Raw genomic sequence first — 19374 nt, 5'->3', positions numbered from 1 at the left:
CTTCTGACATAATCCACTGCCTCCAGTGGAAGGGTAGTGTTAATCCTTAGTTCCTCTTTACTATTTATAAGAGGAAGAGTCCATTGAGCAGCTCCACCCTTTTCTAAAGGCCGTAAGAAGGAACACGACTTGAGAAATAAAAACTACTCATTTTGTAAAAGGAAGAAGTATGTCAAACGTCATTAACTTCACCTCAATCTGGGTGCTCACCAGGTCCTAAACATTTAGTAAAGTTAATGAATAGACATGTAGTGCCCCTAGACATTGTAGATTCAGCAATAAAATTAAATAGTCCCTACCGTCCCTCAAGGAGCTCACAATGTAATGGAAAGACACAGGCAAGTCTCCTTTCCCCAGAAAACACTAGTAGGGTCTAATTCGCAGTAATTTAGAGCCAAATGGGGTTTAACTTTTTTTCATTTTTGACTGACATATTTAATTGACATATTAATAAGCACAAATCTGAAACGTAAATCTCAGTAAACTTTTACATATGTTTATACATGTGCAACTACCACTGAAGTTGAAACAGATCATCTCTAGCATTCCTTAAGGTTCTCCCAGGCCCCTCCTAATCAACGCTATTCCTAAAAGTAACCACTGGTCTTATTTCTATCACCATTGATTACTTTTGCTTGTTTGAACTTCATATAATGAAACCGTAAAATAAATGCTCCCTTGAATCTGGTTTAATTTGCTCAACATTATATTTGTGAGATTCATCCAAACCGTGTATAGCAATAATTTGTTTTTTCTTGTTGCTGTGTAATGTGTAAATTTACCTCAATTTGTTTATCCATTATATGTTAATAGATATTTGAGTTGTTTTCCTGTTTTGGCTATTATGAATAATGGTGATATGAACAGTCTTATACATGTCTTCAAGTGGATATAAAGAATGGAAGTGCTAAGCCATAGAACAGGCACATGTGCAGCTTTAGTATACCTCCAAATGCTTTTCCAAGAACATTGGTACAAGCAGTTTTACCAATGGGCACACCTACCAGCAATGTCTGAGAGGTCTACCTTATATCCTCACCAAGATTTGGTATTGTTACTCCTTTTAATTTGAGCTCTCTAATGGATGTGTAGCAGTATCTCTTTGTGATTTAAATTTGTATTTTCCTGATGACTGATAATGTTAGGCACCTTGTCACAATTGTATTGGCTATTTGGATTTTCTTTTTTGTTAGGTACCTAATGAAGTTTTTTGAAACAAGTTTGATGCAGCTTGTCACAAGCCAACTTTATTTATCTTTTGTGTGTGCATCTTCTCATTTTATTGAGGGAAAAATCTAAAATGAGAGCTTTAAGTAAATTGGTCCAACTCATGGTTGTTAGTAAACCCGTACTTGAAATCAGATCTACACACTCCCATTCCGATGTGTTTCCTCTGTACATGTAATGTGTGGCCCCGTCAGTCATCTGCACCTATTAATTGCATTCCCAACAGGCAGATTTTCTTCAGTTTTCCTAAGCTCACTTAACTAACCACCTCTGTGTAATCTTGCCCCTTCCTCATCCCCTAGAACCTATAACTTCTCTACACAAGCCAACTTTATTTTCAACTTCACACTGTATAAGGGGCTTTTCTTCTCTCCAGTCCTTCCCCACCCTCAATTCCTATTCACTCCCTCACATATACATACACCGTTCCCCTCCCCACCCACTGTGAAGAGCTTGTATAGCTAGAGATGGGAAACCATACTTTAGGCTAAACAGGAAAACCCAATTTCATTTTAAAAACTGAAATAGATAATGACACTTCAGAAGGGTTCATCTCTGCCTACTTGTGTTTTACGTAATGCCCATTTCACATCTCTATAACAGCTCTGTGATTTACCATCCTGGATAAAAGAACCGAGTGGATTCTCTGTCTCCCAGTGTGCTAGAAATATGGCATTACATATATTTTAAAAACCTAAATCACCGTGAGCCCTGCAAAAAATATCCCAAGTATTGATTTAAACATGTCTTTTTTGCAACATGCCTCCCTGCACGCGCTGGGAAACATAAAGTGACCCATAAATATTCTGGAAAGACCACTTATTTTCTATTCTTCTGTCACCCTGAGCTGCAGAACCATTCTTTCCTAGTGTACTCCTATGATTTCAAATCAAGGAGCAGGCTGTTTGAGGAAGAAAGCTCCAGTTTAAGTAGATTGCTACAGGCCTGCTGCTGATGGTGCTGTCTGATCTCCCTTCAGGCAATGTCTAAAAATAATAATAAGCAATAGTTTATCTTTATAACATCCTTCTCCAACAATGGAGAGTTCAAAGCAATGCTGATATTAATTCATTAACTCTAGAACAGCCTTCTGAGGCAAGGAAGAGTTCACTACTCCAGCTTCTGAGAAGGATTTTGGGGTCTGGGTGGAATAGGTGTGCCAGATTATGCAGTACAACAGGCCCAATGTGGCTTCATGAAATCCACTGCATCACCAAGCTACAGAGCCATAAAATTTTGGAGCTGGAAGGACCCGCATGGTAGAACCCACTCGTTTTCAGATGAAGAAGCTCAGACCCACGGAACTTGGGAGGACTCTCCAAGGTTGCACAGAGAATCTGTCCAAGGTCGCATATGGAAGAGCTTGAGGGGTTGCCAAGTTCACACAGAAGGGATTGAGGCTGCCACCAAGATCACGTAGAGACGTAGTGACTAAAATAATGTAAGACCCAGGTTTTCTGACTTCCAATTCAATGATCCAAGAGATTAAACATCAAGAGAAAGGGGCATGGGAGTGTTTGCAGCTGCCACCATACCACCCAACATTGCCTCTAGCTTGCCAAGTTCCAGAGGAAGGAGAAGGGGGAAGGTAACAAGGTGTTCATATCATAACTCCTACAAAGCATACTGCCTGCAAATCCACCAGTGGTAAAGCACCGGAAGCAGCTGGCTGCAAAAGCTGCCCACAATGGTGTGCCCTCTATTGAGGAGTGAAGAAACCTCATGGCTACAGGCCTGGTGCTGTGGCACTCCATGAAATTAGGCGTCATCAGAAGTCCACTGAACTTCTCATTCACAAACTTTCTTTCCAGGTTTTGATGCGAGAAATTACTCTCAACTTCAAGATGATCTGTGCTTCCAGAGCACGGCTACTGGTGCTTTGCAGGAGCCAGGTGAGGCCTATCTGGTTGCCTTTTTGAAGACACCATTCTGTGTGCTGTCCATGCCAAATGTGTAACAATTAGGCCAAAAGGCATCCAGCTAGCACGTGGAGAACGTAATTAAGAGTCCACTATGAGGCGGGCGCCTGTAGTCCCAGCTACTCAGGAGGCTGACGCAGGAGAATGGCGTGAACCCGTGAGGCGGAGCTTGCAGTGAGCCAAGATCACGCCACTGCACTCTAGCCTGGGCGACAGAGCGAGACTCTATCTCAAAAAAAAAAAAAAAAAAAAAGAATCCACTATGATGGGAAAGATTTTATTCTAAGGAAGTCAAAAGCATATGATTACCAGAGGAAAAATAGGAGACAGAAATCAAGTACTAGCAGTTTTTCCATTTTCATCTGTCTGTAAATGTTTAATATACAGTAAATGCAGGGACATAAACATTAATACAAATCAGCAAATCAAAATATTTCAGTGAATAAATGTCACCAGTTCAATTTTATAGCAAGTATAAATAAAACTGTTAAATTTTTCTGCACAATGCCAGCATTTGATATTTTTTTAAAAAGTACATTTCTTATTGACAGCAACTAAACAGTGTTTGTAACATTATTATCATATACTAGATTCCATCCATTCACTATACTTTTCTAATTGTGTTGCTCTAAATGTAAGTACATGTTTTTAATGTTGTCTATCTTCTGTGCTGTTCCTGTAAGTTTGTTTTTAAAATACATTGTTATATTTGGAAAGAAAGAAACAAACAAAGAAACAAGGAAAGAAAGAAGGAAGGAAGGGAGGAAGGAGGGAGGGAGGGAAGGAAGGAAGAAAGGAAGGGAGGAAGCAAAGAGAGAAGGAAGGGAAGGGAAAGGGAAGGAAAGGGAAGGGAAGGAAGGGAGAAAGGAAAGGAAGGAAAGAAGGAAGGAAGAGAAAGAACGAAAGAAAGAAAGAAGGAAAGAGAAAGAAAGAAAGAAAGAAAGAAAGAAAAAGAAAGAAAAGAAAGAAAGAAAGAAAAAGAAAAGAAAGAAAGAAAGAAAGAAAAGGAGGGAGGAAAGAAATGGAGAGAAGGAAGGAAGGAGAGAGAGAGAAAGAAAGCAAAAGGAGCATGAAGAAGAAAAAGTGAACTATTATCCTTAAGAATCCAAGGTGTTTAAGCCAATGTTTAGCTCAAGATTTTGGAGAAACTTTTGCCTCTGGTAGGTCACACAGGTAATAAGCAGTAGACCAAAACCCATATCTGACTGATGCTAAAGTCTACATTCTAGATGACCCCTCTCTACTGGTAAGCAAATATTTGAAGTGCCTTATGATGTCCTGAGAAAGTACCTAGGAATTTTCTTTAAAAGACTCTAGAAAATTGGACAAGTAGTTTAAGAGGGAGGTGGAAAAGAAAGCCTTTTTCTTTTTGTTTCACACATTTTTTACTGCTTGATATTTGTTAACCATTATGCATATTACTTTAATTATTTTTTAAAAAGTGGTTGACATATTTTGAGGATTTTCCTGAACTCTAAAATGTCATTTAATTTAAAAGAACACAAAAAAAACCCAAAAAATTATCCTATCTCAAAATGTATGCTCCCTTTAGGGCATTGTATTATCTTCTTTGGAACATACCCAGTGTCCCCTCACCCCATATTCTCTGACTATATTTTTTATATGTCCTGTGGGTTTGTTACGTGACAATTGCAGCTAAAAATATGCTTGCTTCTGCCCACTCCCAACTTATTATTTTTGTATGCACTCACTCCACACAATATCTTTATTATGAAGAATTTGCATAGGCCCTTGTTCACTCAAGAGACATTTATTGATCACCTCCTATATGCCAGACACCTCATAACCCTACCAACCAGGAAGGCAGACATGTGAGCAAAATGTAACCACACAGTCAGGGGAATACGTAATTAAGGCATTCAAGATATGCTTTGAGGACACAAAAAAATAACCCTGTGAAGGGAGTTAGGGAAGTGTTTACAGAAGAAGAGGTATTTGACCTGTCTTGAAGGCTGAAATGGAGTTTTCTAGGAGTCAACGAGGAACGAAGTTATGCTAAGTATGTATGTGAGCTATAAAGAATGAGACAGAGAATTGTATTCTCCAGGATTTTCAAGGGCTGCTCCTCAGAATGAAAAAGGCAGTCAAAATGAGAAACCAGAAAACACAAGCCAGGTAGCTGTGGGAGGCAGGGAGCCACAGGGCAGCATAGAGGCTGCAAGCAGAGGCAGAAAGGGAAGGAGGAATCAATGTGTGGGAGTGGACTAAGGAGACAGAAAGAATGAGAGGAACTCTAGGACATTTTTCTGCCTGATGATTTGGATAAACACCTGTACCAGTCTCAAAAAGAAAACTCTGTTAGAGTGTCTAGGGATGCACACTTAGGTGATAAAATTGTATAAAATAACTCAAGGACATGATGGCTGCAGAAGTGGGAAGGTGGATACTTTTGAAAGAAGTATCCCTCTAAAGGATGGAGGGATGGTGATGGATCAGGGCACATGAAGGCCTCAGAGATGGTCAGCAATGTTCTGTTTCTTGTTGTAGGCAGTAGTTACAAAAGTTGTTTGCTATATAAATAATTCATTAAGTTGTTTTGGTTTTGTTTGTTTTGTAGTTTGCTATTTGTGTTTATTTTACAATGTAAACATTTACCTATATCTGAGTTACAGATGTGCCTTCTTTTTCAAGGATGGATGGTGGACATGTGGAAGTTGGAGGTAAGTTTCCAGGTAGCTCCAGTTATACCTGAAAGAGCACAGCATACTGGGAGCATTCTGAAGGTCACTGTGGTGGAGAGGGGGCAGGTTGCTGTAAGGAGATCCAGATTGCAACAGAGAGACGTAGGCAAATGGGGAACCTCAGAAAGATCCTAGGGGAAGTGGGGCTCCTCCCAAATGTGGCCCTTATTTCCACGACTTCCATCCAGGAGTAGTTATCACTGCCTCACGAAGCTCTGGGTGACAACAGCAGGTACCCTTACTCACAGGTAAGGTAATGAGAGCAACATCATTCTTGGCAAGGGAGAAACCTGAAGCCTCCCCACTTCAGTGTGGGGTGACTCAGGGGGTCATCTTCAAACAAAGGACTGATGCTCTTTCAAAGAAGAAAAGGAGGAGGATGGAGGAGGAGGAGAAGAAGGAAAAATAATGGGCCAACCTTATGGGAGATTCATTTGCTGCTGGGACAAGGTGTTCACTCAGGTTTTCTGGCTCAGCACGTTTGAAATACTTGTCCTCTGGGAACAAAGGGCCGATGTCTAATGGCTTGGAGAAGGAAGTACACACAGTGTCCTGCAATGAGACCAAAAGAGCATTTGTAACCCCCCACCAACCCCATCTCTTCCAGGAATTTATCACACAGGCAGCATCAGGGCAGCCACTGGGTTCACGGTGTCCTTGCTGCTCTCCTGAAGCTGCCATTTTCTCTCTTTGGTGTTGACTCCTGCAGGGTCAACACCACAGTGTTGTCAAAAGAGGGCTTGCATTAAGCTGAACTGGGCCCCAGTCCTGGCACTGACACTCATAATCTCCATGACTGCGTGTAAATGATTGAGTACCACTGGTCCTTACCTATAAAATGAGAACAATAACATCTCACTCAGAGGGTTCATGCATAGATTAAATGAAGTAATTTCTGTGAAGCACCTGTCATTTAGTAGGTACTCAGGAAATCAGAGTGTGTGTTATTGTTATAATTAGGTGGAATTCATAAGCACTTTTTAAAATCTCACAATGAAATAACTTCCAGAATACCTAAAATCAAAAAGATCTACAATGCCTAAGGGTGGCAAGAATGTGGAGCAATCAGAATTCCCATAGATCCTGGTGGAAAGGTGAATTGAAGCTGAACATATGCACCCATACAAGCCAGCAATTCCACTCCTAGATCTAACATAAACCTGACAGAATATACTTGTACGTCCCAAAAAATAAGAATAGTCATAGCAACATTTTTCATAATAGCCTGAAATTGGAAATGTCCATCAATAGCAGAATCAATAAATAAATTGTGGTGTATTCACACAATGGAATATTACACAACAATGAGATTGAATAGATTCGTACTCCATTCAACAGCAGGGGTAAACCACATTAACCAAGAATTGAGTAGAAGAAGTCAGTGAATAGATTCGTACTCCATTCAACAGCAGGGGTAAACCACATTAACCAAGAATTGAGTAGAAGAAGTCAGTGAATAGATTCATACTCCATTCAACAGCAGGGGTAAACCACATTAACCAAGAATTGAGTAGAAGAAGTCAGACATGAAGGAGCACATCCAGTATGCATCCATTTATGTGCATTTCAAAAACAGGCAAAACTCACCAACAGGATTTGTAGTCAGGAAAATGGTTACCCCTGGGGCAGAGGCAATGGGTTGGTGATTAGGAAGGGACATAAGACGGGCCTCTGGAGTTCTGCAATATTCTATTTATTGAGCTGGGTAGGAGTTACTGGGTAGTTTCTGCATATGTTTAATGTTTAAAAAAGATTAAACAGGAAGGAAGAATTTTTAAATAAGCAATTAAATTCTGATGCTCCCTGAGATATAAACTCCGACCCATATAATCAATTGTCCATCTTCTCCTAAAGTCTCCAGAAAGATTCTATCATTTCTTAATGGTAGTAGCCAGCCTTAACTGAGCACTGTGTCAGGCATGCCTCTAAGTGGATAACATGTATTAGTTTCTAATCCTTACGACATTTTAGGAATAGACTAACCATTCTTTGTGTGCTGGGTATAGTACCAATTTATGCCTATGATCCCAGCAACACTTACGGCACCCAGTGCTCCTTTTACTCTCAAAAGTGCCTGAGTTTGAAGCATATTCACCCTGCCTATGAGGTGGGAGCCATTATTATTAACACTTTTAAGTGAATGATGCACAGAGAGTTTAGGTAATTTGCCCAAGGTCTTGAAGCCAGTAAGTAGTAATGCGAGAATTTGAACCTAGAGTCTATCTCATCACCACTAGGCTATTCTGCCTTTCTGGTCCAGTTCTCACTATTCTTAAGATTCAGAAAAATTCTTAATGTCTAAGTATTTTTCTGCTGCTGCCACTTTAACTCATTTTCTATTGTCCCACAATTCCTGACAATAGGAGAGCTGCTCATCTATCACAGTAAGCCCATATCTGACCCTTCTCCCTTATGATGGCCTCTTTGCATGTTCAGGATGTGAGCAGACCCATTCTCTCCCTTCTCTTTTTAAAATGGTAAATACACTCCTTTTCACATTTACATATGTCCTCACTCCATGTGTTCTCCAAAGCTTTAGTTGTGTCTGTGGATCTGTTTCCCATTTTGCATTCATTCCTTCATTACATCATTCAGTGAGCCCCTGCTAGTTGCCAGGAACTGCTGGCCTAGATGGCAATAAAGTATAGAAAACAAGACAAGTACAGCCCATGTTCTCAGGAGCGTACAGTCCCAGAGGAAAAGGGACGCTAAGGAAATGATGGCATGCGCAATGATTATTAACATTATGATAAGGATTGTAAAGAATGTAACAGGGGACTTGATGGAGTCTGAGTTAACTTCTAAAGGATGATTATCAGCATTGCACTGGTGAAGGGATAGGGAAGGGTGTTCCGGGCAGAAGGAACAGTGTATGTAGAGACCCTGAGGATGAAGGGAGCTTTGGAGAGTGGTGCTATGCAAGGCTGATAAAAGAGACAGGGGAACTAGCTAAATCTTACAGGGCCTGTCACCCAAATAAGGAGTTCAGTTATTATTCTAAGTGCAATGGAAAGTATTTGGACTCGTTTAGCAGAGGAATGGCATAATTCTATCTCCATGCAATGCTTCAATTCCTGGCTTTCAAATCACTGAATACTCTAAGCTAAGTGAAGAAGGAAGCCACCTCCATTCATTCATGTATCCCAAGAGTATAGAACATTTTTAGAATACTTTAAGAACATTTTCACAAAAGAACAGCCTACCCCAAATACCCTTAGTTACCAAAAACTTCATTATCGTTTTCAATAACATATTGCCAACTAGTATACAGAGACTAAATTTATCAAAAGTTCTGGAACACAGCCACCAGTTGCATAATTCCACTTTTCACCTTGTAGTCTATTGTACTGAAAAAGAACACTATTTACATAAACAACAAGAATGGTGCCTCCTGCCGTTGAGCAATGCAGTGGCCCTGCATATAGGTTCAGCCTCTGTCTACTGAGATTTGTATATTTATTTTTATATTTGTATATTGCCACTTTTGTTGATTTATGAATCTGTGCTCTTAACTTATTCTAAAAATGATTAAGGAGGCTTACAAAGACAGAGCAAATAGAACAAGATAACAGAAAGAAACAAAAATTCAAGGGAAGAGGGAAATAAAACGGAAAACAAGGGTAGGGCCTTACAAATGATTCAGGAATGAGGTTATTACGTAAATGCATTCCTGATGTTTTGTACACTTGGCTTTAACTTTTCCAGCAGTCAGTATTGCTGGGATTTGAGGGGACTAATTAATCAGATCCCTCCTCAGAAGGTTCAGAACCAATTGAGAAATAGAGCCAAGAAGAAAATTAAAATGCTCTTTATGTTCTAGCGCTGGAAAAGCTGGATTGGAGAACTGGACTTGGATCTAAGACATAAAATATCATTCCTCTGTGAAGTGCATTCATTTACCCCCAGCCACTGGCAGAACGGGTAGACTGCACTCTCCAAAAAGCAGAATCTGCTGGTCAGTCCACCCGTCACCTGTGGGAGACAAAATCGAGAATACTGACACCCTTGCCCTGAGGGTTAGTAGTCCCTAGGCGGGACACACTGACAGACAGTGGCTAGTGTTCCAACATCACCATCAGTTAAGTTATACCCCACTTCAGGAAGTTGCTTATAAAAGGCAGAAAGAAGGGTAGAAACACACGTACCATCACACCTTTCTATACTGTTCAAGTACACAGCTCTTTGCTGGTCTAACCTAAGCAAGCATGTATTTTGCAGTGCTTCTCAAATGTTTATGTGCATACAAATCACCTGAAGATCTCATTGAAATGCAGATTCCAATCCATACACCTAGGGAGGGGGTTGTGTTCTATATTTCAAAGACCTTGCAGGTGATGCTGAAGCTGCTGGCTGACAGATCACACTTGAGGAGAAATAAAAGCTAGAGCATCTGGAACAGAGGTCCCAAACTAGGGTTCACATTCAACTCTTGACTTCAGGGGGTCTGCGTCCTTAGATGACAAAAAACTCACACCTCTATTTTTCACCACCTCTAACTGAATTGCTTATTTCTTTCAATTATGAAGTAGGAACAGACCACAGTAGTATGTGCAGTAACTGTGACTTTATCACCAATCAAAATCTCATACCTTTTCCTATCACTTTACAGTTGTTACAGATATCACCAAATATTACTTTATGATATGTTTATAATAATCTCTAAACACCATGACTGCTGGGGAATTACAGTAGTGATTAGATCCACTGCCAGCTCTTGTTATTTAATCTGTTAATAAAGAGATTTCTACGTTACTATTTTACAAATTAATGTGTTAATAAGGAGGTGTGTATTATTACTATTTCACAAATTTGATATCTTAAATATTTTGATAGCTATATTTTATTATAATTGAGTTTTTTTGTAATCCTATGTGTTTTAATTTTTATGCATTTAAAAGTATTATTCTTGGAAAGAGTTCTTAGGTATCACAAGAATTCCAGGAGGGCACGGCACAGAAAAGGTTAAAAACACTTGATGTAGAAGAAAGGGCTACCAGAAGTAGCCACTCTCCTATGGTAGTGACGGTACTCTTGGTGACTGCATGCTGGAGCCAGACTGCCTGGGTCTGAATCCTCCTTCCGACTTAGGTGTGAGACCGTGGACAAATGCTTACTCTCCCTAGACCTTAACATCATGTAATACAAAGGAGTGGTTAAAGGATCTAATCAGTTACTGTTTTTAAGATGCACAGAGTAGTGCCTGGGTCAGAGTGAATACATTATAGTAGAAAATGTGAGTACTACATTCAGAAACTCAAACCACCATCTATTCAGTGTCCATCTGGGAAACTGAGATAAATATTGCAAAATCCCTGTTCTCATCAAGTCCGTGGATTCAATGGGAGATATAGCAAGCAAGTAAACTGAAATGATGAACTAAGTCTCAGAAGGTAGGTAGGCACTGTGGGAATCCAGAGGAAGAAACTCCTGGCTGAATAGGAAAAGGGAAAAAAGCTTTGCAAAATGCTCATCAAACACCTCCCCAAATCATTTCAACATAGGCAAATGCATCCCATTTCCTCCTTGTTGTAGCTTCTGCTGATTTCTTACTTCAATTCCCCCAAAAGCTCAGCATGCCTTTTAAAATTCAATGCCCAGGCTCCTTGCTAGCATTTTTCTATTTTATTAGAGTTATTCCCATCTATTCTCCACTCCACTGGATGCTGGCCTTCCACAATACCATAATTGCCTGACAGGTTTGTGTCAATGCCAACACCTTGCCAGGACTAAAGGAATACCTTTCTCCCTGCAACCCAGGAAATGGCAGGCCGACACCACAGTGCTGCCCCAGTCTTCTTGGGCACAGAGACCCTCCAGCCTCCAGGCTAAGGTCAGCAAACAACTACCACAGGAAAGCAGCCCTGAGCCAGACATGAACATCATCACTATTTCCTCTTGGCTCCAGTGCCAGCTATTTGGAGATTCCTGGATATTTCTGTTGGGCGATTAGTGTTAGTAACAAAGATAGCTCCCATTTACTGGGCTTCACTGAATGCCAGGCACTGCATGTTGTACTTCCTATTTGTATTAATCTGCTAGGGTTGCCATAACAAAACACCACAGTCTGGGCGGCTTAGACAACAGGAATTTATATTCTCACATTTCTGGAACCTAGAAGTCCAAGATCAAGTTGTCCACAGGTTTGATTTCTTCTGAGGCCCCTCTTCTTGCCTGTAGATAACCGTCTTCTCCCTGTGTCTTCACATGGTCTTCCTTGTATGCCCGTCTATGCCGTAATCTCCTATTATAAGGAAGCCAGTCATATTGGATTGGAACCTACTGCCAACAACGTTATTTCTGTTTACTTACCTCTTTAAAGACCTTATCTCCAAATATGGTTACATTCTGAGGTACTGGAGTTTAGGGCTTCAACACATGAGTTTGATGTGAGACACAGTTCAGCCTATAACATTATCCAAGCTACAGGGAGCTATTGAAGATGAAGATCCCATGGCTCTGATAGATTAAGTAACTTGCCTAAGCTCACATGGCCAGGGGAGCTGAGAGTTGGAGCCAGGGCACTTTGAGTCCACAACCAGTGCTCTGCCCACTCCACTAGCTTTTTCCTGGCCTGGTCCTTGGACTTTCTTAGGGGATCCCCAGGTCCTTCCCCCAGAACATCTGAATCAGAGTCCCAGAGGAAGGGGCTTGGGATTCTGCATATTTACGAACTCTGTGAATGCATCACAAGAACCTCTTCACTACACCACACAGACTCCTACTACAGCTCCCATCCCAAGTCCTAGTCCTTTTAATGCCTCATCTCAGGGGATGTGGGAGCCCTGTGTGCACAGTCTCCCTCCCCAGGGGTACCTGCTTTTCCCTGGATAAGCTGATCTGCAGCAGGACCTGATGCTTACCTTGGGTTCCCAGGCAGGTTGTAAAGTGACCCACCACCACCAGGCCCTTCCCAGGCCCTCCCCGTCCTTCCTCCCAGCAGTAACTTCCCCACAGCTTAGTCCCAGCCTCTGAAGCCCACTCCACCAGTGGACCTTGTGTGGCTTCACCAGTGACCTGAAGGCTCGAGGATGGTATAGGCCAGAGAACAGCTCCTCTGGTAGAAGCAGAGGCGGAGGCTGAGCTCAGCCAGCCTGCTTCCCCCGACCACTTCCCTCAGACACCAGTCCCAGAAGCCCTGAGAACATCAAGGTTTCCCTCAAAACTCAATTTGAAAACCATTGTAGGAAACCGTGTATAAGCTGGATTTACCCTAGAGTCTATTTTGTTCACAGCTTTATGGAGGTATGCATGAAGTATAACAAACTGCTCATAAAGTGGACAATTTGATACATTTTAACCCACGCATAGGCCTATGAAACTATTACCACAATCAGGAGAATGAACATCCTCCCCAGGAAACTTCCGTGAGAAGTTTCCTCACGCCCCTTCGTAATCCCTGTCCTTCTCTGCCCCTACCCCCAACCCTTCTACCCCTCACCCCTCCACCCGCAACCCCTCTAACTCCCTAATTCCAGGAAACCATTGTTTGGCTATGTATTTATTTATTTATTTAATGTTTTGGGTTTTTTTTTCGAGACGGAGTCTTGCTCTGTCGCCCAGGATGGAGTGCAGTGGTACTTTCTTGGCTCACTGCAACCTCCACCTCCCAGGTTCAGGTGATTTTCCTGCTTCAGCCTCCAGAGTAGCTGGGATTACAGGCACCCATCACAACGCCCCGCTAATTTTCATATTTTTAATAGAGACAGGGTTTCACCATGTTGGCAAGGCTGGTCTCGAACTCCTGACCTCGTGATCCACCCACCTCGGCCTCCCGAGGTGCTGGGATTACAGGCATGAGCCACTGCACATGGCCTCATTTTTCTGGCCATTTAAATATAAACTAATGACAATTTAAAAAAATTAAAAATCAATTATTCAGTGGCACTAGCCACGTTTAAAATGTCTAGTATATACAACAGGTGTCTAGCTATACATCAGGTTACCATATTAGACAGTGCAGATGTAGAACATTACTAGCATTGCAGCAAGTTCTATTGGACAGGGCTGCTCTAGATATTAGGTCCTTTCCCCTTTCACAGTTCTAGATAAACATGGTTCAGATTATCTTGGGCTCACCACTTTTAAGCTGCTTATGTTTATTAGGGTCTTTCTGGGTGCCAGACTACTAAGCATTTTTGACATGTTATTTCATTAAATAATCACAATGGCCCTATGAGATAGGAACAATTAATGTTCTCATTTTACAGATGAGAAAACTTAGGCTCAAGGAGGTTAAGTGCACGAAGAGCTGGTCTGGTTTCCAAGCCTAGCCCTTAGCCCTGTTATTCGAGGCAGCATAGCAGAGGCATGAAGAGCATAGACTCAAGGGTCTGCCCATGTGGGTTCCAATCCTGGCCCTACCACTTTCCAACTCTGTGACATTGGGCAAGTCATCAGTTATCTATGCTGTGATTTCCTTATATGTAAAATAAGGATAACAACAAAACCTGCCCATGTGGTCATTAAGAGGATTGAATTAATTAAAACACATAAAGCATTTGGGATGATGATTAGCACTCAGTAGGCTCAATATAAATGTTTCCCATTTTATACCCTTTTTTCACTCCCAACTCAAACTCTTTTGTGTAACACACAAGTTTCTCAGAAATAAAAGCACATATCCTGAATAATTAGACATTTATTCATCCCTTTACTTCCTGTCTCAACATCCCTTGAGTCCCCATGAAGCACAAGCCCCACCCCCACAGCTGCTCTTTGCTATGTCACACACAATGACGAATAAGGTCTCCATGGTGTCAGACTTGATATTTCTGCTCAGGCTTTTCTCTGCTGATCTGTAAGTCACTTCATTTTCTTTCTAAAGTAAGGACAGGATTATTTGAAGAAACAGAAGCACAGAATCATTGTCCCACTCCACGGGCTTGTTAGAAGAGGTAAATGATGTTAGATTCATAATTTGTTCCTACTCCTCACATTTTTTTCTTCACTGCCTTTGAATGTCTCACGTCCCAGTCATAACAAGAAAGCAAGTGCTTTCTCAAAGAAACTCAAATAACATATTATCACTGTGAGAATCATCATGGCAAGAATCATTAAGTCTTGGTGTAAAAATCCTTTAAGGGAAACTTAGTTTGGGAAGAATAGTTTTACACAGAAATGCAGGCTTGGCCAGACATAAGACTGCCTTTTCTGAGTGACACAATTTTAAGACCCATCCCAATCTCGGGAGCTTTTCCTCTCTTGGAGAAAAATTTCTTTTCTTTTTCAGCTCCATTCCCACTCCCCTACTCATCCCCACCATTTGACTCAAAGAAAATACTTTTATTTCTTTGAATAAGAGGGAGGCCCACCTTACTCCACTTTCCATAGACACCAACGTCTTTAATACAAGCACCCACTGGCTATAGAGCTGGACAAAGAGTCCTTTTGGGTCCCATCCAGTAGCACAAAATATAAGACCATATTCCATGGCCAGAAAAAGCTCTAACAACACACACACACACACACACACACACACACACACACACACACTCATACACACTTTCACACAAGCACATCTTCAACTTTGTTACTTTGTGATTATGCAGTTTTCATTCTAAAATGACAAAATTTTTATTGAAGGTGAAAGTGTTAAGAACACTTTCCTAGTTACCCAAACCAACATTTTTTAAATGGACAGGATTTAGATGAGTAAAACCATAGAATCTATCCCAGGAGCATGAAAAAATTTTTCTTAGGTAGGTATTGATCCTTAGAAATACAATTTTATTTTCTCAGACAATTAAAGGGAGATTACGCCACTAGGCCTAAGAAAATGCTATCACTTCTTATCACTTGGTGTTCAGCAGATAGCTGTCTTAATTTAAAAGACCCCAAAGGTCAATGCTTATTTGGTTCCTTGCAATAATGTGTTTTGCCATAATTCTGCTCTTCTATTTAATTCCCTTATCTAGAGCAGCATTTTCCAGTTTGTGTTTTGCAGAACAATAGATCCAAGAGGTGTTAATAAGTATCCCTGGGGTGGTGAAGAGTAAGTGTTTCTATAAGCAAATAAGTGTGGAAAATGCTGGGCTAAAGGAAATTTGAAAGATTTAATTACTACAGGACTTCTCAGAGCCTTCAATATGCTAATGTATGGTATGAGTCAGAGAGATGAACAGGATTAAAGAGATAAGTTTGTAAAGTATATGGCACAGAAGTTGGTACATAGTAACAATCAATGTTAGCTTTTATAATTATTAGCTATCACAATTTAAGGCTATCCCAAACTGATATGTTAAAAGTCCCCTTCTTCTATAGAACAATTCCCTAGACTTAATGTTCCATGAAACACACTTTGGGAAAGGCTAATCTATTCATCATTCCTATTAATATTTAATAAGCATGTTTCTCATTTCTATGAGCAAAGAAATAAGGTAAAATGTGACACTATGTGTGAGTACACAAAATACAAAAGAATTTTATTCCTGATTTTGGAAGTATTTACAGTCTAGAAACAAGACTAGTTCCCATTTAGGCAGAACATCATTTATTCTACCTTCCTCACCAGAGCTAATGACTCTAATGGTTTTATATGGTCTTAATTACTTAATATCTAGCTCAGAAAAGGGCATCTCCACACAAGTGTCAAGGGAAGAACTTTTAGGACATAGAGAAAATTCACAAGTCATATTTATTTAGTCACTCATTCAAGCATTGATTCACTAAAATATACACACAAATAGATATATCTGAAGAAGGCCCTATGTATCAAATGCCATTCTAAGCACTGGGGATAAAACAATGAATCAAGTAGACTGTGTTCCTGCCCTCATGTAGTTTTACGTTCTCGTGGGGAAGAAAGAACACACAGGAAAATAAGTAAATACAGTAGGTCGGTATAAGTGCCCTGGAAAAAAGCAAATCACAGCAAGGGAATTAGGGAGTTCCAGGGTGGTGTGGGAGTAGGGACATTACTTTAAATAAAGAAGTCAAGAAAGCTTCACTAACAAGGACATGTTTGAGCAGAGAGCTGAAAGTAGCAGAAGACAAATGGTGCGGCATGGGAAACTGGATTACAGCATTCAAATAAAGGCGAGAAGAGGGTAGCTAGGTGGAGCCAGCAGCAGGGAGAGTTATGGAAGATGTTAGAAGAGTAATGGGGTGGCAGAAGGAATCAGATGATTTGGGGCCTTGTAGTAATCGTAAGTACTTTGGCTTTTACTCTGGGGAGCCACTGCAGGGTTTTGAGCAGAGGTACAAAGCAATCTGATTTTTTTTTTTAAAGGATTGCACTGCCTGATGGATTGAGATTGGACATTGTGGCCATGAAAAGAATGGGAGCAGGGGGCAGAATCCAGGCACAAATGACCACAGTGGTATGGACATAAGAGGCCCCAATGGAGGAGGCTCTAGAAATGAAGATTCATTACAAAAGTGTAACAAAGGCTGCTCGCCATTCAACATTACCCTGCAAGGAGGGCTGATGTGTGAAGGAAAGCTGTCCTTCTAGGGTTGAAAATGTTTCAAGCCATAGATGATTTTTATTTAGTAGGTAAGTCAACCTTCAGCTTGTTAGCAATGTGCCGTGTTCTTCCTACCCAAAGAAATTCATGCACTCAATATATAAATCAAGATGTCTGGTGAATTACCATAGCTGCAGGTGCCTGGCAACCAGGATTAGACTGATGGCCACTAATCTATGGGCTCCTGATTCCTTCTAGGGATGTACTGTGCTTTAAAAGGCATCCATATTCCTAAAACAGTCCAAACAGAGGAGAAAACATTCAGTCATCATCTCATTCTGTCTGATTGGCTTTTCCTTCACCCATATAGAGGCCAACTCACTGTCCCAACCAGATTCAGGCTGTACAGGTCACACCTTAGATAAGGAACTACCCAAACTCACTATTGGCAGAAAGTTTTGAAGGATGGGTGTAAGTTCTAAAGGCAGAATCAAAGAAACTGGTTATGAGAACAAAGGAAATGAAGGTGATTGATAGGTATCTGAAAGATCAATGCTAGAATAGAGAAGGAAAAAAAATGTAAGCAAGAAACAGAGTAAAAGGGGTAATTCAAGGGCCAGCAGACTATTATCCATTGGTCAAATTGGCCTGCTGTTTTTTGTAAATGTTTTATTGGAAAAGAGCCACACATTAATGTACGTGTTGTCTATGACTACTTTCGTGGTACAATGGCAGAGTTGAGTAGTTATGACAGAGACCAAGTTATCCACAAAATCCTGAATATTTATCACTTGGTCATTTACAAAAAAAAAAAAAAAAAAATTGCTCACTCTCAGTCTAGCTGTTCCCAAATGGGCTGGAGGACAAATTTCTGGTTGCTATTTCCTGCTCAGCCATGGTAAACTAGGCTGTATACTAGTGGAGCATGAGGAATGCTAGAGAAATACCAACAAGTTTCAGAGATGTAGCCAGCATCACTTACATTATGAAGAAGGCAGCAAGTCCTATAACAATAGTCCCAGCTCCTTACCTTGCCTGACAAGGTACCAGACAGTGCCTATGTATCAGGACTTAACATTACACACAGAAGAGCAAAGAAACCATGGGAAACATGGAAGAGACAAGAGAAGGAGCAATGGAGAACTGCATCAGAACTATTTTCATCAAGTTCACTGCTGTGGACTGAATTGTGTCACCCTAAAATTCATGTGTTGAAGCCCTGCCCTCCAGTGTGATGGTATTCAAAAATGGGGCCCTAGGGTAAGGTCACCAGAGTGGGGCTCTCATAATGGGATTAGCACCCTTGTAGGAAGATTTCTCTCTTTCTTTCTTCACCATGTGAGGACACACCAAGAAGGCAGCCATCTGCAAGCCAGGAAAAGAGCCCTCAGCAGAACCTGACCATGCTGGCTCCCTGATCTCAAATTTCTAACCTCCAGAACTGTGGGAAAAACAAATTTCTGTTTTTTCAATCTACATAGTCAATTGTATTAGTTACGGCAGGCAGCCTGAGCTAAAACATTCATCAAACATTTTAGCCCAATTATTAGAGTGTGACTCTGGAAGCAATGAAGTAGTCATGGCTGCTGAGAAAGTACAGAAATATCACATTCCCTCCTTCATTATATGACTAGTACTCTCCTTTCCCTATCTCCAGGAAGGCCAAATTTCAATTTTATTTCTTCCAAGCACCCACCTAGGAGTCAACCAGGAAAATGGGAACTGGTACAAGATGCTGGTTGCAGTTTTCCAAGAATTCTTCCTGGTTAATGGTCCATGGACATCATTCAACATCCCCAGGCTTTCCTGCAGTGTTTCCATTTGCTGCTGATTATTTTCTGGAATCAAGGCCGTTAAAAATGGGCTCTAAAAAGCTTCTAAAATAGCCAAGGTCCAAAACTTCAAAGATTCTGGACTTTTTTTTTTTTTTTTTCAATCTTAGCTTAATGGAGAATTCTGAGTTGGTCATGAGACTAGTGACCACCTAAGTTGTCACCTCTATTGGGTTGAAAGGACTTTGATTTGAAACTTCCAATAATTCAAAGAGCTGCCCTAGACTTTGGGAAAAGCAAGGTAAAATAAGGACCACATTGTAGTTTTCCCAAACACTCACATCGCATT

Source organism: Pongo pygmaeus, chromosome 2 (genome assembly GCF_028885625.2).
Source record: "Pongo pygmaeus isolate AG05252 chromosome 2, NHGRI_mPonPyg2-v2.0_pri, whole genome shotgun sequence".
Lineage (NCBI taxonomy): Eukaryota > Metazoa > Chordata > Mammalia > Primates > Hominidae > Pongo > Pongo pygmaeus.
Note: the sequence above shows the minus strand (reverse complement) of the source record.